This window comes from Microcaecilia unicolor, unplaced genomic scaffold, assembly GCF_901765095.1.
Source record: "Microcaecilia unicolor unplaced genomic scaffold, aMicUni1.1, whole genome shotgun sequence".
Lineage (NCBI taxonomy): Eukaryota > Metazoa > Chordata > Amphibia > Gymnophiona > Siphonopidae > Microcaecilia > Microcaecilia unicolor.
The window spans coordinates 1-23,454 of NW_021963321.1; the positions used below are offsets into that span (position 1 = coordinate 1).

The window sequence follows — 23,454 nt, forward strand, 5'->3', positions numbered from 1 at the left end:
TCTCAGTGTAAAAAATGTAACGAAGGATGCTATATTGGAGAAACAGGCCAGATGCTTAAGACAAGATTTAATCTGCACAGACATCATATAAAGATAGCCGGTGCCAGTCAGGTTCCCACCCCGGTGGGCCAGCACTTTACAAGACCAGAAAACTGCACCAGTGATTTCATAGTAAGAATCCTGAAAGGTAACTTTAAAACAATACAGGAACGTAAGACCTTTGAAGTAAGAATGATTGAATATTTTGACACCCAACAGACAGGACTTAACAAGGATCTGGGTTTTCTAGCCCATTATAAACCATAAAATTGTATTTCTCTGTTTATCACCCTCCTCTCACCTACCCACACCCATCCTGTTAGAATATCAATGAAATGCTTTGATGTCCCCATGCATACCTCCTACCCACCCCCACCCTGTCAGACTGTCAAAGTAATGCTTGGATGTTTCACTTACTATCTGCTACCACATTTGCTTATTTCCGATCTGACGAAGAAGGGCAACCTTCAAATGTTAATCATGAAATGTATTAAGTTATGTCCAATAAAAAAGGTATCATCTTATTTTCTTTTCCATGTTTTATTTTGTTTGATTTCTATTGATAACCTTAAGAGTGGACTAACACGGCTACCACACCTCTGTACTTTAGTAATGCTCAAAAGCACGTATCTGTAAACGCTATCATTTTTGTTACTGTTCATTCTAATTGCCTCTACCAGCAACTTTATTTGGAGCAAATAACCCCTGCCTAGTCCCTCTCCCAAGGGGAAGAACTTCAAATGTCCCCCATTGACTTTTATACATGCTTCCAGTTTTTTATATAGCAATTTAATTCACTGAATACAATTATTCCCTAAATCCATTTGCTGCAGTGTCCCTGCATGAATTCATAGCTTAAGCTCTAATGCCTTTTTGGCATCAATTCTTAATAGCATGTATAGGTGTACTTTGTTCTCAAATAGCGAGTGGTTCTACTGCTGATTCATTGATTTGCTAACATTTTCCCATGGAAGAACTACAAACTGTCCTATCCTTGCCTTCTCTGTGGATCACAGAGATCCCAGCCTGCACTGGGGCAATGGTGTGCCCTTCAAGAGATTGAACAGTCATACCACACATCTGACTACCTCACCCTGATAAGTCTTGTAAAATCAAGCTGTGAACCTTTATAGTACCAAGGATTCATCTCCTGGCAGACCCTTAATGATCCATTTTTTTTTTTTTTTTTTTTTGATTTATAGAAGTCTTTATTGAACATTGTTAATCAAACACAACCAATAACCATCTTTACTTAATACAAGTAGATTATACAATCTCACCACCAGGCCAGGTCATTTTAGTCAATGTAACAGACAAACCAGCAGACAAAGTAACAATGTCATATTAGGAGCTCTGTATACTTCAAACTTTTAGTAACATTTCTTTTCAGTACTAAAACCCTTAAACCCCCACCCCCTTCTTTTCCAGATACCCTCCCTCCCTAACAAACAAAAGGACAACCCCCCCCCCCCCCTCGTAACCATACTATTTATTCTTTCAGTGCCTAGTCCTGACACTAGATGCAATCTCTTTAGAAAAGTTTCCCAAATGGATTGCCATATCATCTGTTGTTTCCGTTCAGCCGCAACCTCTCCATCTCACATATATATCTCAGCTTAGCAATCCATTTAGTTAGTGAAGGAACCCCTGCCTGCTTCCAGTGGGCTGCTATAACCACCCTCGCAGCCCCCACTGTCTGCTGTACCAATATTTGTTGATGTGGTTTTAATCCTGGCGGCTTAGCAGTGAACAAAAATAACCCAGAAGACCAAGGGACCTCACAACCCACCCACTTCTGCAGCCTTCTTTGAACTGATTTCCAAAATGCACGAATTTTTACACAGCTCCACCACACGTGCCCCATAGTTCCCCGCTGACCGCATCCTCTCCAACACAACCCCGAGGTGCTAGGGAATATTTGTTGGATACGGTCCGGTGTGAGGTACCACCTAAACAGTACCTTCACTGCGTTTTCTTTGAGTGGCACGTGCGTAGACACACTGCCGCCGCTCGCTCTATTCTCTCCCACTCGGTCTCCCCAGGGTCACTCCCAGCTCCTTTTCCCATTTCGTCCTATGCAGAGTATAACCAGGAGCCTGTGCTATAATATTTCGATATAGGTATCCAATCAGGCCCCGTGAAACTACAACTTTACTACATATCTCCTCCAAATTCAGCCGCTTTTTGTAATTCTTGCCTAACAGCCTTTGTGTTAAAGAAATGGTGGACCTGACAATATGCAAAACTATCCCCCTCCGCAACAGAATATCTCTGCTGCAAGATCGTGAACGGTAGCATGGAATCATTTTCAATTAATTGACCCCAAGTTCTCAATCCCTCACTGTACCACCTAGTAAAAGGCCCCATGATACTCCCAGGCAGAAACAGAGGATTAAATGCTATGGGTGCCATCTGAGTCAATACACAGTGTCCCCCAGGAAATAGACTGTCCCAGTAATGGAAAGTGACACATATGGACGGGCACACTTCCTGTCCCAGAGCCCGAAAGGCCCCGGGCAACCACATAAGCGCCCCCAGCGGCCTGGACCCCAGTGAGTGCTGCTCCAAAGATATCCATTGTCTGTCAGGATATTCATGAAACCATTCGATAGCGGCCTTCCCCTGAGCAGCCCGGTAGTACCAATTGAGATTCGGAACACCCAGCCCTCCCTTTTTCTACTTTGATAAAGAAGCTGACGCGCTAAACGTGGACGCTTGCCTGCCCAGACGAATCGCACTATAGAGTCTTGTAAAGAGGCAAGAAATCGTCTGGGCATCAACACAGGCAGCGCTTGAAATAAATATAACAGCCTGGGCAGCACGTTCATTTTAACTACTGCTATCCTACCAAACCAGGAAAACTCTTGAGCCCCCCATCTTTCCAGGTCTGCCTTTATGGTATTACCCAACCCCTTGTAGTTAGCCACAAATAACTCAGAGAGGTCCGATGTTATATTTACCCCTAAATATTTAATCCGCTTAGTAGCCCATCTAAAGGAAAACGTTGCTTCAGGGAATCCACTTCCTCCGCCAAGAGCGTAACATTAAGGGCCTCGGACTTTGTCATTGACTTTAAACCCCGACACAGCAGCATATTCTTCTATAAGACGCATAAGAATAGGGAAAGTAGTCAACGGGCGAGAAACGTAAAGCAAGATGTCATCTGCAAAAAGGGCCAACTTATGCAAGGTATCGGCTATTCGCACCCCTGAGATGCCCGGTTACAGCCGCATCTTTGAAGCAAATGGCTCCATGACCGGGGCAAACAGGAGCGGTGACAAGGGGCATCCTGCCTAGTCCCCCTATGTAACATAAACAACTCTGAGTTACTCCCATTGACTCGTATACATGCCTTAGGAGCATCGTAAAATGCCTGGATCCACCTCCTAAATTGATGTCCAAACCCCATTACCTCCAACATTTATACATGAATGGCCAGTGGACTCTATCGAAAGCCTTCTCAGCGTCCAAACTAAGAAGGCACAAAGGTTTCCGGCTTCTCTTTGCCAAAAACATAAGATCTAATGTACGCCTAATATTATCCATAGCTTTACGATGAGCCACGAATCCCACCTGGTCTGGGTGAATGAGTGTCGGCAGCACTGGCGCAAGTCTATTCGCCAGCACCTTTGCCAGTATTTTGACATCTGCATTCAGAACCGAGATGGGCCTATAAGAACCACACTCGGCTGGGTCTTTCTCTGGTTTAGGCAACACCGCGATCCAGGCTTCCATCATAGATGAGGGTAACTTCTCCCCACCTCCTACTTGGTTGAAGAGGTCAGCTAGTAATGGCGCCAATTCAGGGGCAAACTTTTATAAAATTCGTTAGGGAGTCCATCCAACCCTGGAGATTTGCCAGATGGCAAACCTTTAATAGCCTCTTGCACCTCAATTGGAGTGACTGGCTCATCTAACAGTTCCCGATGCCTTTGAGCGAGGGAGGAAAGCTCACCATCTGCCAAATATGAGTCAATAGATTCCAAAGAAGGGGCAATCTCCTGGGCATATAATGCTTTATAATATTCCATAAAGCGTTTACGGATCTGCACTGATGTTGATAACATTGTGCCTCTATCATCACGCACTTGCTTCACCGTACGATCCACCTTTTGTCTACGTAGCTTTATAGCAAGAAGACGGCCTGCCTTATTGGAGAATTCATAGGCTCCCACCCTGCGCCTATCCTGCACCCAGCCAAGTTGTTCCGAATATATAGAGTCCAGCATCATCCGCTCTTCTCGCAGCTGTTGTAAAACCTGAGGGGACCTCTGCGCCTTATGCTGCCCCTCAAGTTGTTGTATACACTCCAGACAGCGTGCTATTTGTAACCTACGCACTTTAGAACGCTTACTGGCGATTTTTAAGAAATAACCCCTTGATACCGCCTTCATGGCGTCCCATACTATGGCGTGCGAGGGTACAGAGTCTATATTAAGCTCCAAGTACTCCTTCAACATTTCTCGATAGCCCACCCCCACCTCTGACTCCTGCAATAGGCTAGTGTTCAAGGCCCATCTCCTATCTTTGATTTCAGCCCGTATACTTGGCAAGGATACCCACACTGGAGCATGATCTGAAATAGTCGCACTGCCCAACCCCGCGGTCGGCCCCCTTTCTGCCAACAACATCCACAAATATATAGTCTATACGCGAATATGAATCATGAACACCCGAATGAAATGTATAGTCCCTCTCCACCATATGTGTCAGTCTCCATAGGTCCAAGGTTCCCAAGGAATGTACCAAAGAGTCAAGAGCTAATGTCTCTTTTTTCCCCCCTTCAGATTTGGCATTTCCAGAACGATCCAAGATGGGATTCATAACTGCATTAAAGTCACCCCCAGTATTAGAGAGCCCTTTACAAACCCTGCCAATGAGTTCTTTACCTTAGCAAAAAACTCTACCTGCCCACTGTTGGGAGCATACACAGAAGCTATCGTCAAGTCCACCTGCTGAATTTGAACATGCATGAAGATAAAACGCCCTCCCGGATCTTTCTTAACTTGTAATACCTGCGCCCCCACCGATGAGTGTATCATGATCGCCACTCCACATGTTTTTGAAGCTGCCATGGAAGCACAATAGACCCCAGGGTAACCCGAGCAGGACAGAAGCCTTTCATACTTGCGGTTGAGGTGTGTCTCTTGCAAGAGAACCACGTGCGGCTGGAGCTGCTGCAACTCTTTATATAGCTTTTGCCGCTTTTGAGGCATATTTAGGCCCTTCACATTATAAGATAATACCTTTAAGTCCATACTCATCATCTATTGTGACTAGTACTTGCATCCTGAGTATGTTGCATTAATTCACCAATCCCAGCAACTATGTTTCCCGTAACCAGCATCAGACCTACCCCTTGCACCCTACATCTTCTATCCCGCTCCCACCTCTGTCTCTCTTCCTTGTCCCCTCCCTCCGCCCCCCCCTCCAATAGAGGACCCCATGAAACCCTCCCCCCTCCCTGCCCCCCCCCTCCACTTCCTCCCCCCTGCCATCCACCCACCAGTCAGTGTCAGCTGACACTGAATGGGATTACAGAGAAAGCAAGCTACAGACCCGAAAAGCCACCCTTCCCCCCCCCCCGCAACAATCACACCCCAACTTTGATATACCTTTAGCAAATTCTACCAATTCACCCACTACCCATCCATCATATCAAATTATATTACCATCTGAGCATAAACCAGCGTCCAAACTGAAGAGCATGTCCCAAAGCATTTGAGCTGAGTTTTACAGCAGACTCGTGCTAAACACCTCAGTCACGTTACTTAGGGGCCTTCTGCCCAACTCTCTTCCATTTCTGTAATTTTGCTTTCGTGGACGACGCCATCTCTGTTGGCGGAGTCGCCACGCTAGTCAGACACGCTTCGTGAAGGCTCTTCCATGCGTCCGCTACCCGGCGAAACCGGAACTGTTTACCTTTAGTTCAAAACATACCGCAAAGGGAAAACTCCAGCGGTATGCAACCTTCTCCTTCTGCAGAATCTCCAGGACCGGCTTCATTGCCCTTCTCTGAGCCAAAGTATATAACGATAAATCCTGGAAGACAGTTACTCGCGAATCTTTGTATTCCACTGTGTTATTTTGGCGAGCCCGTTGCCAGACTGGGTCCTTGAAGGTGTACGACGCGAAGCGCACCACTACGTCTCGTGGCCGGTTTCCCACTGCTTTGCCCAGAGAGCGGTGCGCTCGCTCGATCATCATTTCGGCAGAAGCACAGGTCTCACCCAGAATTGTTCGCACAAGGTGCGTATGACAACCGGGACGTCCTCCTCCGCCGCTGCCTCCTCCGGTACCCCACGAACATCTCAGGTTTTGTCGACGACCCTGATTTTCGAGGTCGTCCATTTTATATTGTAAATCCTCGGCTTGCTCTGATAACTGAGAAATGCGCGATTCCATCGCCGCACTTGTTTCAGCCTGCTCTTCCGTTCGTTCCTCCAGGGCCTCCAAGCGGCCACCTAGCTCCCGTAAGTCAAGGCTGATGGCGTCCACATGTTCCAGGATCTCCAGACGGGAAGCCTTAATTTCTTCCCGTATCGCTTCTAGGCATCTGGTTAAATCTTTAGAGTTAGATTTCTTTTTTTGTGTTAAGCTTCGTTGATCCACTTGAGAGGACGCTGTATCTGAATCGGACGATCTCCGTGGTTCCGGGACGTATGGCGGGACAGGCCCTTCGCCAACTGCCGAGTAGGAATGCCTCTCCCCCTCATCGATGCTGCTGCCCCGATAATTTGCTCATCGTTGGTCAGCAAAGCTCACTCTCTTCTGCCAATTGAAGAAACGGCAATATTAGGGTGGATGGGCACGGATAGTGGCTCGATGGTGCGGGAAAGTGCAGGAGCTAGATGTTCAGGCAGCCATCTAGCCTCTGACGTCACTTCCTCCCCATTGTTTTTTTTTATTTTTTTTTTAATATGTTTTAAAATATATTACGGGTTGTTTGATTTTATTTGGTTGAATGATTTATGTCCCTTGTATGAATGGATTGTTTGTCTGCTTTCCTATAATTTTATGGAGTTCTTGTAGCTAGTATTTTTTGTTGTTTTGTTTTATATAATTATTATATTTATTGTGAACCGTTCTAACTTGCTTTGCAAATAGTGACGGTATAAAAAAAGTAGCAAAATGATAAAGGCTGGAATTGCTCATTCAACAGCTGTGTTTTATCTGGTGGTATGGATACTGTATTATATTTACCATATTAGGCAATGACCAGAGTCCCTAGAAAAAGCAAGTTATGCTGGAAAGGTTTGAAGAAAAAAAAGGGCAAGAAGATGAGCAGTAAGATGGATTGGCACAATCACAATGATGAGTGCTCCATTAAAAAGCCTCCTCCACAAAATAGGAAGACAGGAGAAAGTCAATCTGTACGGTAGACGGGAGTCAGCTTTGACTTGATGGCAATTTCCATATATATGCAAATATAAACCAAGATTTTATTGGCACACAAAAGACATAAAAAATTGAATCTTGGTTTATATTGAGGCCTACCTTCCTCCCCCATGGCACCCAGTATTCCTCCTGTTCCCTCAGGTGTCTATCCTCCGCCCGCACCCCCCCCCCCCCCCCTCAAGCCTACAGAACAGCTCTAGTAGTCCAGTGGCAAGCTGGGCAGGAGTGATCCCCGCACGCTCCTACTCAGTCAGTCAGTAAAAATGGTTCCCACGAGTTCCAGCAGCAGACATTTATATTTGAGTAATCAGTTCAAACAATGGATATTCTAACACCTGCTCTTTCCAATCACCTCCCTTACTGGTATATAGTTTCTCATAAAATTGTCTGAATTATTTCCAAAGCTTGGAGTCCTTATAAAGCAAAGTACTGTACTTCCCTCCCTTCTTGAGTTTTGGATTGTAGATTGAAAGCTTCAATCTTGGCACCAATATCCTGCTCGCTTTATTAGCAGATTCATAGTATTTCTGCGTGACCCTCATTCCTAGAGACATTAATTGTAATTTAATATCTCACTATATTTTATCTTTGCTTTTTTTCAGTTTATTTTTAAAGTCATTGTGGCCCTCTATAGATTCTCATTCCAATTTACAGATCCTATCAAGATCTTCCCATTTCTTTGTCCACATTCTAGAGGCAATTCTATAACAGGATGCCACAATGTAGGTGCATACTTTCCACAGGCAGTGGAACACTTAAGTGTTCTTATGGAAGACTAGCATATGATGGCATTGTTGTGCCTAAATGCAAGTGCATGCATTTAAGACAGGTTAGCATAAATGTGATATTTACATGCATAAATTACATTTTTCTATAAACTAAGCGTGTAAATGTCAGCCCTGACAATGCCCCCCCCCCCCCCTGTGAACACCCCCTTGTATTTACACACTACATAAGAACATAAGAGTAGCCATACTGGGTCAGACCAATGATCTGTCTAGCCCACTATCCTGTTTCGAACAGTGGCCCAAGCCAGTTCACAAGTACCTGAGAGAAACCCAAATTGTGGCAACATTTCATGCTACCAGTCCCAGGGCAAGCAGTTGCTTCCCTATGTCTGTCTCAATAGCAGACTATGGACTTTTCCTCCAGGAACTTGTCCAAACCTTTTTAAACTCAGATATTCTAACCGCTGTTACTACATCCTCCAGCAAAGAGTTCCAGAGCTTAACTGTTCGCTGAGTGAACAATATTTTCTCCTATTATTATTTCCATGTAACTTTCTTTACTTTTGGATGTGTAAAAAATCGATTTACTTCTACTTGTTCTACACCACTCAGGATTTTGTAGACCTCAATCATATCTCTCCTTATCCATCTCTTTTTCCAAGCTGAAGAGCCCTAACCGCTTTAGCCTTTCCTCATATGAGAGGCGTTCCATCCCCTTTATCAGTTTGGTTGCTCTTTGAACCTTTTCTAATTCCGCTATATCTTTTTTTGAGATACGGTGACCAGAACTCAACGTGATATAGCGATACAGAGGCATTATGGTATTTTTGGTCCTATTCACCATCCCTTTCCTAATAGTTCCTAGCATCCTGTTTGCTTTTTTGGCCACCACCGCACACTGAACAGAAGATTTCAGCATAGTATCTACACCGACACCTAGATCTTTTTCTTGGTTGCTGACACCCAAGGTGGACCCTAGCATCAAGTAACTATGATTTGATTATTCTTTCCAATATGCATCATCTTACATTTGGCCACATTAAATTTCATCTGCCATTTGGATGCCCAGTTTTCCAACTTCCTAAGGTCTCCTGCAATATTTCAGTCCGCACATGTTTTTAACAACCTTGAATAGTTTTGTGTCATCGCAAATGTAATCATCTCACTCGTTCAAATTTCCATATCATTTATAAATGTAAATAGCACCGGTCCCAGTACTGATCCCATGTGGCATGCCATTGTTCACCTTCTCCATTGAGAAAAATGACCATTTAATCCTATTCTCTGTTTTTGTCCAATAACCAATTCCTAATCCACACCAGAACATTGCCTCCTATCCTTGGTTGGCATCTCTAGATGAGACTAGGAACTTTTGTTTCTCCGTGGCTGGAGGGGTAACCAGACGGGAATAAGGCTGCCTTCTGTTGTCTCTGATCCAAAAGAGGCAAAGGCGAAACAATTTGTAGTCCACCATAACCCTTCGATGTGGCAAAGGAAAGTTTATTGAACATACACAAACCCAACACAACCAAATTGTGGCAGGTGCCTGCATTAAGGTGTGATTTTTACGTATAAAATTAATAAAAATATAACTTTAAAATGTAACAATACAAATTAAGTTTCCTTGTTCATTTAGGTGAAGCCATACAAATAAAAAAAAAAACCATGAATGCCGTAAAAGGCTATTCCAAAATATCTTTTTAGTTAATACTATCAATACACTTGCATGATACAGCTTCATGATCGAAATACATAGTGCTTTTTTGTAGGAAAAAAAGATACCAGTACTCATTATGGGCGGGGTCACCATCTATGGCTCCATCCCTATGGTAGCCACACCCCTTATACCAGCCATTGTGCATATAAACAGGTATCATTGAAAATACTATACCAGTATAGGAGGAAAAAAATAACTTGTGATTTTTTTTTTCCATTATAAATAATTTCTGTAAGCTGTTACAGCTCAGTATACCCAGTGCAAAATAAGACAGCAGATGTAAATTCTCAAATTGGACATATTCCAAACACTAAAATGAAATAAAATGATTTCTGCCTTTGTTGTCTGGCGACTTTGTCTGTTCCCTTAACTCCGTTTCCAGGGCTTCTTTCCATTTATTTCTTTACTTTCCTCCTTTCTTCTTCATTTCTTGTCCTACATCCATAGGTAAAAGCTGGGTCCTCATGGACTTGACTGGAGGAGGTATAGAGTGTATCCAGCTTTTGCCTATTTTCTCCATCCATGTGCAGTTTTTCTCCTCTTTTCCCTTTCCCTCATCTCAGTCACTATGCATCTCCTTCCTCTTTCTTCCCTCGCATCCATCCATGTCCAGAATTTCTCCTCTCTCCTCCCTCCATCCATGTTCATCTCGCTTCCTTTCTCTCTCCTCCTCTCCATCCATGTCCGGCATTTCAACTCTCTCCCCTCCCCTCCATCCGTGTCCAGAATTTCTCCTCTCTCCCCTAAATCCGTGTGCATCTCCTCCTCTGTCTTCCCTTCCCTCCATCCATGTCGATCATTTCCCCTCTCTGCCTTCCCCTCCATCCATGTGCATGTCCTTCCTGACTTCCCTCGTCTCCATCCACGTCCAGCATTTCTCCTGCCCTCCCCTCCATCCATCTATCCATGTCCAGCAACTCTCCTCTCCTCTCCTCCCATCCATGTCCAGTGATTCTCCTTTGCCCCTATCCTCCCCTCCCATCCATGTCCAGAGATACTCCTCTCTCCCTTGTCCGCTTCTCCCATCCTCGTCCAGCGATTCTCCTCTGCCCTCCCCTAACCATCCATGTCCAGTGATTTCTCCTCTCTCCCCTATCCTCCCCTCCCCTTCATGTCCAGTGACTCGCACCAGCCTCCACCTGCCCCCCTCTTCAGCCCCCAAGTTCCAGTTCCAACCCCAGCCCCACCTACCCAGCTTCCCAATAGCCCTCCTTTCCGTTCCTGCCGCCGCCCTTCGTTTAAATCTTTTATTTTACCTCAAGTCGCAGCGGTGGCAGCAGTGAAAGCAGCAGGCTTGCCTCCAGCCTTTCCTTCCCTTATAGTGCCCCACCTTCTTCTGATGTATTTCCTGTTTCCGCAGGGGTGGGACACTGTCTGAGAGGGAAGGGAAGGCTGGAGGTGAGCCTGCTGTTTAAATATTTAAACGCAGGATGGCAGCAGGAATGGAAAGGAGGGCTATAGGGAAGCTGATGGTGGGCAGATGAGCCAGTCCTGGGAAAAAAAGGTGCCAGTACACCATACTAGCATGTACTGGCACAAAAAAAGCACTGGACATACATAGATCCAACATAGATATTACCAACTCTTAACAGTTGGTAGAAAAATGATTGTGTGTATTTTGCTTTATCAATCTCTTGAATTAATCCTACACGTAATCAGATTTTATATCTCTTATATGTTATGTGTTATCTATCCTTAATCAGTACAGTACTATATAAAATGTGAAGCTTATGTATTATGATTCATTACAATACTATATAAAGTGTAAAGGTTTAATACTGGAATAAAATTTGTATACTAATTCAAGAGAATTATCTCAATATATCGATATGTTATCTTTCTTCTGAATCAATTAACACATACTGATGTGTCAATTTAAACAGATATTCAAATATCTTAGGGCCCTGTTTACTAAGGTGCACTAGTGTTATTATCACGCTCTAACACTAGAGACACCCATATGTTCCTATGGGTGTCTCTAGCGTTAGCATGGCTTAGTAAACTGGGACCGTAATGTTCTCTATTGTGATCTTAGAGATGGCAAACTGCACCAAGTGGAGTCGCTGGTGGACATCACTGTAATTTTAATCATTCCACAAAGGAAATACTTTTTGTTATGTACTCAATTATTGAAAATCATTCAACGATATGCAACAGAAAATAAAACTGGTTCAACTAAGTGATTTAAAAAAATAAAAAAGTGGGGGAGAGGATATACATGGGGGGAGAGGGAGTAAATCTGACTTTCTTGGGGGGCTCAAGGTGAAACTGCGGTGCCAGGGGTATGACGGGGGTGTGGCAGGTGTTCTCTTTTTTTTTTTTTTTTTTTTTTTTTATAATGGCAAATATGGTAACCCTATATTTATGACAGGTTACGGGTTGTGACCCAAAGTATGCCTGTGGCTGTCACAGTGTGTCAACAACTCTGGCTGTAGCATTGGGCAGCAGATGCAGTGTCAAAGTCACATCTAGTTAAACTGCCCTTTCAATGCAAGTGTCTCTCTGGAGAAGATCATAGTAGCTTGGTGAAAGAACTGGGGGGAACTGAGCCACAGCAGTTGCCAGAGGATAAGCCAAAAGCCTTTGGTCATCCATCTTCAGGAGACTGCTGATTTAAAGAGACAGCAGATGGTCAGAAGTCCCATTCTCAGGTACACCACTCTTCCTTTTGTGCAGAAAGGAAGTCGTCCTTTCAGTTAGCTAGAGCGCCCAGGGCCTCCCATTCTTCTCTTCCTCTGATGGGAGAATGTCTTCAGATGTTTCAGGAGGTGTGTGCCAAAATCACATCAGAACAGTGGGTTCTGGATAGTCTTACTGACAGTTACAAGTTGGAGTCTCCTGCCCGGGTGCTCCTCTCATCTTTGAAGTCTCCTTGTTGTAAGGGAACCAAGGAGGTCGAGGTTCAGGTCTCTGTAGATTCCTTGCTGGCACTCCGGGCCATTGTTCTAGTTACCCAGGCCAAACAGGGAAAGGCAGATACTTCATTGTCCCAAAGAAGGATGGCACCTTTTGTCACGTCTTAGATCTAAAAGGTCTAAACTGCTGCCTTTGAGTGTCCCACTTTGATATGGAAACACTAAGAGCAGTCATAGCCTCAGCTCGTGGGAGAATTTCTTACCGCATTTGATCTCAAGGAGTCGTAGTTGCATATATCCATATGGCTGCGGCTTCAGCGGTTTCTACATTTGCGGCACTAGGCCATCACTTACAGTTCAGGGCTTTGACTTTGGTCTCACCATGAAACCAAGAACATTTACTAAGGTTGTGGTGGTGACAGCCTTCCTTTTGTCCCAGGGAATCAGAGTTCACCTGTATCTCAACCACTGGCTCATTTGTGTGTTGTCCCATTTGGACAGCGTGGTAGCAACAGACAGAGTTGTCCATCCTCTGCAGTTGGGTTGGATGATAAATTTTGAGAAGAGCAGACTAACTCCATCGCAGACACTGGAGTATCTGGGCATTCTATTCAACACAGCAAGGGAGAGGATCTTCCTCATGGAACACAGGAGGTTGAAGCTGGTTAAACAGATTTGCCGTCTCCTTGGTGAAGGCAGGCTCAGGGTCTAGGACTACATCCAGGTTCTGGGGCTACGACAGTAATGATAGATGTGGTGCCATGAGTAAGGGCTCATATGCTGCCTTTGCAGGAGACTCTTCTCAGCCGCTGGTCTCCCGTATCACAGAAGTAGGACATCCATCTTCCTTGGACACTGGTTGCCAGAAGGAGTATGCAGTGGTGGTTGTTACCCAAGAATTTGACCATTTGAGCTCCCTTTCCAATAACACAATGGGAGGTGGTGACAATGGACGCCAGCAAGTCGGGTTGAGGAACTCATTACAAGTTCCATCTGGCACAGGACACCTGGACAGAACAGAAGTCTCAGTGGTTGAAAAAATTGCTTGGAGCTCAAGGCAATGAGGAATGCCTTATGCAACTTCACTCCCTTTCTGGCAGGGGCCCTGTCCAAGTTTTCTCCAATAATGCGACTTTGGTGATTTGTATCAACAAGCAAGGCAAGACCTGCAGCTGTCCGATAGCAGTGGAGGCAACCTCCCTTATGAGTTGGGCGGAGAAAAATCTTCTCTGTGTGTCAGCAGCTCACATCGCTGGGTCCTTAATGTTGAGGTAAACTTTCTCAGCAGGCCTTCCTTGGACCCAGGTGAATGGGAAATATCCAGCCAGGGTTTTCAGCTGATAGTGGACTAATGGGGTTTTCTGCTTCTGGACTTGATGGCGATGAAAAGAATGCCAAAGTGCCCAAGATATTCAGCTATCGGAAAGAACCGGGATTGATGCCTACTGCATCCCTGGCCAGAGACATATCTTCACTCCTTGGCCCATGGTAGGCTGTGTGTTGAAAAGGATCACATTGCACCGGGGTCGAGTAATTCTCATAACCCCGGATTGGGCATGGAGGCCCTGGTGTGTGGACCTGATTCATCTACTAGACAGGGATCCTCTCCGTCTTCCACAGGTTCACGGCCTACTGAAGCAAGGTCCAGTGCTTATGGAGGATCTATGCCCCTTTGGTCTTACAGCTTGGCCGTTTTGAAAAGGTTATTCTGATTCGGTCATTGCTACCTTGCTTCAGGGTTGGAAATGTGAGGGTGTGAAGGATGTTCAAAGGCTGGTGTTATGAGCACAGACTTTCTCCCTTCTCTGTTCAGATTGCACACATCCTATAGCATTTCTCCAAGTAGATCTTCAGAAAAGATTGGCATTGGGTTCTCTAAAAGTTCAGGTCTTGGCTTTGGCCTGTTTCAGCGGCCTGTTACAGCAGACATCTCTTGCAGCTCACTCAGATATTGTTCATTTCTTGTGGAGAGCAGGCTCCTCAGAAGTCTCCTTTTGAGACACTCTAGAAGGTTTCCTTGAAAGATCATATTCTAAAGACAGCTTTCTAGGTGGCTGTTGTGTAGGCACGTAGGGTTTCGGAGCTTCAGGCTCTTCTTGGGATCCATTTCTCCATTTTTTGGAGGTGGGGGTCTACCTGTGCACAGTTCCTTCCGAACGAAAATGGTATCTGCATTTCATCTCAACCAATTTGTGGAGCTTCTGTCCTTTCGCAGAGTGCTAGAGTCCTCATTAGATATCTGGAAGTCATGAATGAGCTTCACAAATCGGACAGGCTGTGTTTTTTGGTAAGCAGAGGCTTGGCCGCATGGCTTCCAAGCCCACAATTGCTAGATGACTGAAGAAGATTGTGTCAGCTTATTTGCTTTCGGGGAAGCTGGCTCCTCAGGCCTTGCAGGTTCAATCTACAAGGCATAGAGCAACATCCTGGGCAGAGACTACCTTACTGTCTCCAGCAGATATTTGCAAGGTGGTGATGTAGTCAACGCTGCATTCCTTTGCTAAGCACTACAGGGTAGATGGTGCGGCACATTTGGAAGCCAGATTTGGGTCTTCAGTCCTCAGAGTGGCAGCACCAGGATCCCACCCACTCTAGAGATTGCGTTTAAACATCTACATGTTATGGAATAGTGTGACGTTACATAATGGAAGGAGAAATTAGGTCTTACCTGTCCTTCCCACTATTCCAGAGGCCCACCTGAGGTTTCTGAGATGTTTAGTTGGTGTAAAGTAATGGGTCAAATAATGACTGTCGCCTTGTTCTCTTACAGATGTCCAGAGATGAGAGAGGTCCACATGTGTTTGCTCATCTGGTTAGTGTTAGGTTAGCAAGTTGTTTAAGGTTGTTGTGTTTATTCTGAGTTTCTCCTTACTACTTGTCTACATAAATACTGAGGAGCTGGACTGGAGGCCAAGAGAGAGAGATGGCTTAGTTTTCAGTTCTCTATCTCCACTTGCTGGTGGTTGGACACAACTATCCCACAGGTTCTAGAACAGTGGGAAGGACTAATGGAAAGAAAATTCAGGTAAGACCTAATTTCTTCTTTCAATACTATAGTCAGAGAGAAGGTAAGGAATTAAGGGGTCATTTTAATTAAGGTGTACTAACAATTAGCTCACACTAATGCTAATAAGTCCATTTTATACATATGGGCTTCTTAGTATTTAGCGTGCATTAATCCCTTAGCACACTGTAGTATAAGAACCCCAAAGTATATCTTTTGCCATTTATGCATATATTTGTTTTATTACATTTTTTGTTTACATCAGTATTTTAAAAACACTGTTACTGTGTGGTGTGCCCTTCAAACTATTCCAGGAACAGACAAGGGTCCAAAGTACATCATAGTGCTTTCACCTCAATTGACTTTAGTAATAACATTATAGTAAATATCTAGGTGTAAGATTAGAAAGAAAACATTTTGAATCTCACACATTCTTGTTGGTAACTCAGAGTATAGAAGTGTCCCATTTTAAACACTACTGCCATAGTTCGTTTCATTAATTTTTAACAATTTGAGAGTACAATGTGAATTTAGGCATCAACCCATGGCATAAGCAATACCTTCCCTATATATTTATTTTTCCAAATATTTTCATTACATCTATATGCCTTCCAAATTATTAATGAAGTGTATTTATTTATTTTCCTGTTTAGACACAAGTTGTCTTTTTTTTTTGTCATTTCTTGATAAGCCTTCTGTTCTTCCAGTTGGTATGTCAGATTTATAGTATGTGTTTTAATTGATTCAATTAGGTCAAAGATAACATACATAGGCATTTTGAAATAATTCTCTTGAATTAGAATACACATTTTTATTGCAATAGCAAAGCTTTACATGTTATAAAATATTGTTATGAATTATAATACATACTTTTATTTGAATACATAAGCTTCATATTTTTATGTAATACTGTACTGATTAAGGATAGATAAGACACATGGAGTTTACTAAGCCGCTAATGCAGCTGGCTGGCTGTCCGCTAGTGCCGACAAAGCCCATTCACTTTGAACTGTGTCAGCAATGCCACGCAGAAGCCGCTAGCACGGCTTAGTAAACAGATCCCATAATATGTAAGTGATATAAAATTTGATTACATATAGGTTTAATTCAAGAAATTGTGAGCTTTGCCCACTTTCTCAATCGTTTTCCACCAACTTCTAGTTTGGTAATTTATATATTGGATCTATATGTTTCTATCATACAGCTTATTGACAAGTATATTGATAGTAGTAATGATTACAGAAGATGTTTTTGGAATTTTATGTACAAATAGATTTTAATTTTCATATGCATATTTGGTTTCCAGTACATTCTTCATGTTCATCATTTCACAATGGCATTTGTTTTTCAACAGCATGGCTTAATCTAAGTTTCCTTGTTTTAATTAATTTGTATTTGTTACATTTTAAGTTATGTTTGCATTAATTTTATTTGCAGACATCACCCTCCTGATTCAAGCATCTGCTGAAACATGGCCATGTTAGGTTTGTGTGCATTCAATAAACTTCCTTTGCCATTCCAGTGGATTATAATCATCTTTCTTCATCCTCATTAACCCATTCTCTCTCTGGTCCTGAGCATGTATCACCTGTATTATGTGCCCATGTGCAGCCACTGTGTGCTGCTTGAACCTCGGGGGCAGTACACGGTCCATCATTTTAATGGGTAAATATTTTGCTATATAATACAATGCCTAGTATAAGCACCTTGTGATTGCATTAGTAAGGAATATTTGATTTTGGATATCAGGATCATAGATCACATGTTTTTGCTTTAATTGTTCACAATTTTCAAACTTTGCATTATATTTTATAGGCAAGATCAATAATGCTTCAATCAACTTATCCACCTTCCTCATCTGCCAGTAGGGTAAGATTGCAATCTGCTTACTAAGGAGGACATTTAAGATAAGACTAGATATGTCTATGAGATTAGTACATTACTTTAGGGCTCCTTGTATTAAGCTACGGTAATAAATGGCCTTAACGCACCCTTGTGCAGATCATTCCCATGCGCTAAGGCCATTTTTATTATGGGTCTGTAAAAACCCCAGTTTTCTATTTATTAATATCTGTGTACCAATGTTGCCATTAGCATGCGGCCATTTTTAAAGATTACTATGGGAGCATTTAAATACACCTATTTTGTAGGCAGTAAGGGCTCCCACATTACCTGTGCGCTAACCAGTTAGCATGCAATAATGTAGTAGGTGTGCTAATTGGTTAGTGCAGGAATGCCCGCTCTCTGCTCATGACATGCCCTCTCAAAAAAATTAAAAAAATATATTTACCGCACACAAATTTCAAAACTAATGAATGATGCTTTTAGCTTGTCCAACATTAGGCCATTTTGTTTTCTGTATTAGGCGCACGTTAATGCCTAATACTGCCTAGTAAAAATGACCTTGTGTAAGGTACCTCAACATGTACTCAGTTAAAAAAATTAAATAAAATTTAAAACAAAATAGAAAACAAAATACTGACTTATACAGAATGTATGCTGAGTGTAGTAAATAGTTAATTTGGAATGTGAATCACTTCCATCAAAGTATTAATACCACAGCTATCTCAGTGCTTGTGAGAATATCCAGCAAGCAAAATCAGATGTAGAAATCTTGTAATGTAGCTAGTAGGCAGGGAGAGTTGAGAGTCCAAGTCAAAATAAAGATAAGGCATCTTGTTTATAAAAAGTTCAGTGTCTGGATCTGTAATTATCTATATATATAAAAGGCACCACTGAAGCCTCCAGCCGGAAGTGTGAAGCGCCAGAGATATCCGGTTTCCCCATGAGTGAAGGAAAACAGCACAGCACGAAATCCCAGGAAACAGTGAAGGACTCAGAGGGGGGAGGGGAGAGAGATGCCCTCACTCTCTCTGTAACAAAAACACAGAACAGCAGGAAACAACACTGAAGGACTGGACTCGGAGGGGGGGAGGGAGAGAGGGCAGAGGGCAGGGACACACACACTCCCACATGCACACTCTGAAGAAAACCTTGCTAGCCCCCGTTTCATTTGCATCAGAAACGGGGTTGTTTTTTTTTTTACTAGTATATTGATAAATAGAATTTTGACTTAGTAGAATACACTAACGCCTTCATTTGTATTGTGTTGATTAGAGACCATCTTGGTGGCCCTTTGAGATATGTCCATGTACCCTGACGTTAGCTGTGTTATGGCCATTTGTTACCCAGTGGTTGGTGCACATATATTTTCAACGAAAGCGAAGGTAAAGTCTTTTTATGTATATACAGCTGAAATATGTCACATATGGAACTGTGAAATATTTTTCTCCAATGGGCTCTACTTTCTACCCCAGCTGCTTAGTAGTAAGGATGAATCTCATCTGACTTCCAACTTCACTTGAAAATTCAGTAGCCTTTGTAGTGTATTTTTAATTAGGGTAATTAAGAATATGAACCTCATGTATTCACTTCCTTTTGTAGGTAGTTATCATTAAGCAATATACAGCATAATATTTTATTTCAAAAGAAAAGCAAACAGAAATTTCTTTAAATGTGTTGACCTTTTTTTTTAAATTATTTTTTACTCTCACAGAAAACCAAACTGAGAAATTGCACTGTTTATGGTTATGAAGACCCTGAAGATAAAGCACTGGAAGATCCTGTGAGGCTGTTCATGAATCAGCAGTGGTTACTTTTGCTGCTTGTAATTACTATTTTAATAATTAGCTTATATGGACTAATATTGCTGATCCTTGAATGAGTATTAGCTACTGGGGTTGCAGTTAGAATACAATATATAATACCACCCCTGAACAATAGGAATGGTTTTTAAATTAAGCAATTTTAGAATGCAACTTTCCCAGTTAGCATTCCACCAAGACCTGTTTTAAGTTCATTGTATATCTCAGAAATGAAGTTACTAGTTTCATGAGAGACACATTGAAAGTATGGCATGGAAAGTTTTGTAATAGAGAATCTCTTAATTTTGAGATTAATTTGATAAAGGTGATCTCAAAAATGATTTATGCAGCTTACTTTGCAGTTTTGCAGAAAATTCAGGACTGCCTGCTGCATGACTTGGGGCCAAAAGTTATGCATTTAGGAGGAGAAGAGCTGAGGTTACCCAACTAATGCTGATATTCAGTGGTCTACTATTTACTACTACTATTTAGCATTTCTATAGCGCTACAAGGAATATTAACCTCGATGCTGATATCAGATTTTATTTCATGTTTATTTTGCTCAAAAGTAAGGCAGACTATAAAACTGCACATGCTGCTGCTCATGAGGATTCAAGTAGGATGTCACTTGCGATATTACAGACTGTTGTTTTAAAACAAATTTTATGTAGATTAAATTAGTGTTAATAGTGAAGAAATGTCCATTTGTACTCTTTTTCTATTTGCATAACTCTCCACCCCAAACACATGTGCGCACAATTGTTTTTAATATTTAGCAAATCGAGACAACAAGGAAATATTTTTATCTACTTCTCTGAAATGAATTCCACTACATACGGAACTGAATAGTGATATTTGCTTATTAACACCCTTAGCTACATAAACTGCAATATACTATTAGAGGCAGATCTGAATTTTGGAGTTAGGATGCAGAAACACAGCTAAGTATCCTTAACTCCTTGCACAATAAGAGCATTTAACTGTTGGGAAAGGGAACAGTGATTGAAGACCTAAAGCATGAACTACAGTGTGGTGCTTAAGAATTCAAGATAGCTTCCAACTGCAAACGAGAAGGTGGGGGTGACTAGTGCAGCAAAAGTGTGCAAATGTAAGCACAGTGTTGGTGCAGTGTCTACATACGATGCAACAACGGGTTTTGTGCAAAAGAGAACCCTGCGCAAAGCCTTGTGTTAGACACCAGCACACAGCGTATTAAAATCAATGGTAATGAAGTTATTTGCTACACCACCTCTAAGACAAGAAGTGAAGACTTTAAAGCTGAGCATAACTCATGGGTTTACTACCAAGTCTGAGGAGTTGTAGAAGGTAAGCATCTGTGAGGATTTAAAACCTGTGCCTTTTAGTGTGAGTATATGGGACCCACCAACTTTTTTCATTGCCTCCTTGCAGAGTATGGGTTAAAAAAAAAAGGGGGGGGGGCAGCAGTTCTGCACAAAAGGCAACCATAGTTGCATGCAAGTCTGAGCAGAAAAAGAAATTGGTTTCAGTATGCTTCTGTACAAATGCTGAAATGCTATTCTGCACATAACTATCACCATTGCAAAACTTTTATGTACAGAATTGCATTCCAGCAAAGAACCTTATACAATTTAGGGAGAGGACATGACATGTGCATAAGCGTATTACCATCACTGCCATTTGTCCAGCTTGCCTGCTAAATATATGCCTCCTGAACACTTAAAGAACACTGTTGGAGGAATTTGCAAATTAAGGGCTGAAACAATAGATCAAGTGATAAGTAAATGGCTTGCTATGGCTTTTAACTAGGAGCCAACAGTAGAGCTATATGTGTATACTTAGAGAAGAGCTTTGCTTATTAAATTTTAAATAATGCTAACGTGATGGAATCCTTCACCCACTGTTTCCATGTAACTTCCTTGAGAGAATAATCTGTTTCTGTGCTGAAATCATGAAATTGAATGCAGTGCGACAACACATTTGTTGTAAGGAGCAGCTGTACTCTTGATGCAAAACTCTTTCCATATCATCCTGCAAGACCAATCCAGACAACCAGGTTGTGCACATCAATAACTAACTGCCATAAAACACATCTGAGCAGCTTACCACCCTCAGCTCTGCTGTGGTAAGCAGAACTCTATTTATATAGGACCACCTTAAGAGTCACAACACTTCCCTCCTGTGATCTAAATCTTTACAAGTCCTTTATGTTCCAGGTTTGTCATTCACTTTCATTATGCAAAAGCATCTTTCTTGCAGAGATAAATAAAGTAGAAGTTGTACTATAACTGTTTGGTCTGATATAGGTATCTATTAAATTACAGTTATTTTAGAGATTAAACCTAGGTGCATTTAGAGTGTAAATACCTACTATACTTACATATAAAGGTGACACCTGCAGGCATAAGGTCTGTTGTAGTGATGTATACAGTTGGATACAGTAGGGTTGCTGGAGGGCTCATCATAAGGGGGTAACAGTGAGATGTGGATCTGGGACCTTTTATGTGAAGTTCACTGCAGTGGCCCCTAGGGTGCCCAACTGCTCTGCTGGGATGTCTGTGTGGCCAGTCTACTAGGAATGCTACCCCCCCCCCCCCCCCCCCCCCAAAAAAAAAAAAAAAAAAAATCACAGTGGCTTATTTTTGTATGTTTTTCCCTTGGACTTTTTTTTTTCCCAAAACCATAAACTCACTGAGCACAAAAACATCTAGCAAATGACCATTTTTGGAAAAAAAAATGATTGGACTTTTTCCGGTTTGAAAATTGCCATGTTTGCAGCTGGAATTTTGGACATTTTTCGTAAAACATCCAAAATCAGATTTGGATGTCACATCGAAAATACCCCTCCACATGTGTCCTGGAGTAAACTGGATGCCCTAGAACCCAGTTCAAAATCTTTCTGACCTGGAGGAAACGTCATAAAATTTACACATTGCATATACAGTACAGTCTCCATTATCTAACGTTCGCTGATCCAACCATCCAGCATATCAGTGGCGTAGCCAGAAGTCAATTTTTGGGTGGGCCAACAGGTTGGATGGGTGGGCACTAGACAGTGGTGTGCTGGTAAATGTTTAACAACAGGCTCTCTCCCCGGTCCACCTCCCCCCCCCCCCCCCCCCATCCACCTCCCCTCAAAATTGCAGAGCTGGCTATAGCCGGGGAGAGAGCCTGGGGGGGGGGGGGGCAATGCATTACTGTCTCCAGGAAAAAAAAATTAAATGATCCCAGGTTCCAATTTAATTCATGTTTAATGTGGGATAAAATGCCATAAATAAGTAAATAAATATAGACTTTTAATGTTGAGCACCTGATTCTCAAAGTGGACATATTCCAAACACTATAATGAAAATAAAATGATTTTTTTCTACCTTTGTTGTCTGGTGACTGTTTTTCTGATCATGCTGGCCCAGTATCCGATTCTGCTGCTATCTGTCCTCTTAACTCCGTTTCCAGGGCTTCCTTTCCATTTATTTCTTTACTTTCCTCCTTTCTTCTTCATTTCTTGCTCTATATCCATAAGTAAAAGCTGGGTCCTCTGCAGACTTGACTGTCTAGTGGATCCAGCTTCTGCCTATTTTCTTCATCCATGTGCAGTTTTTCTCCTCTCTTCCTTTTCCCTCATCTCATCTCCTTCCTCATTCTTCCATGCCCTCCATCCATGTCCAGCATTTCTTCTCTCTCCCTTCCCTCTTTTCCATCCATGTCCAGCAACCCTCCTCTCCCCTTCCCTCCATCCAGCAACCCTCCTCTCCCCTTCTTCCACCATGTCCAGCAACCCTCCTCTCCCCTTCCCTTCATCCAGCAACCCTCCTCTCCCCTGCCCTCTCCTCTCCCCTTCTTCCACCATGTCCAGCAACCCTCCTCTCCCCTTCCCTCCATCCAGCAACCCTCCTCTCCCCTTCTTCCACCATGTGCAGCAACCCTCCTCTCCCCTTCCCTCCATCCAGCAACCCTCCTCTCCCCTTCTTCCACCATGTCCAGCAACCCGCCTCTCCCCTTCCCTCCATCCAGCAACCCTCCTCTCCCCTTCTTCCACCATATCCAGCAACCCTCCTCTCCCCTTCCCTTCATCCAGCAACCCTCCTCT

At 42.8% G+C, this 23,454-nt stretch overlaps 1 long non-coding RNA gene across 1 annotated transcript; it reads left to right on the top strand.

The window, feature by feature from the left end:
- Positions 1-4,321: 4,321 nt before the first annotated feature.
- Positions 4,322-21,816, top strand: LOC115459186. The gene is made up of 4 exons (XR_003940213.1): positions 4,322-4,333; positions 17,557-17,610; positions 18,859-18,968; positions 19,298-21,816. It is a non-coding gene; the product is annotated as an uncharacterized LOC115459186 (long non-coding RNA).
- Positions 21,817-23,454: the final 1,638 nt, after the last annotated feature.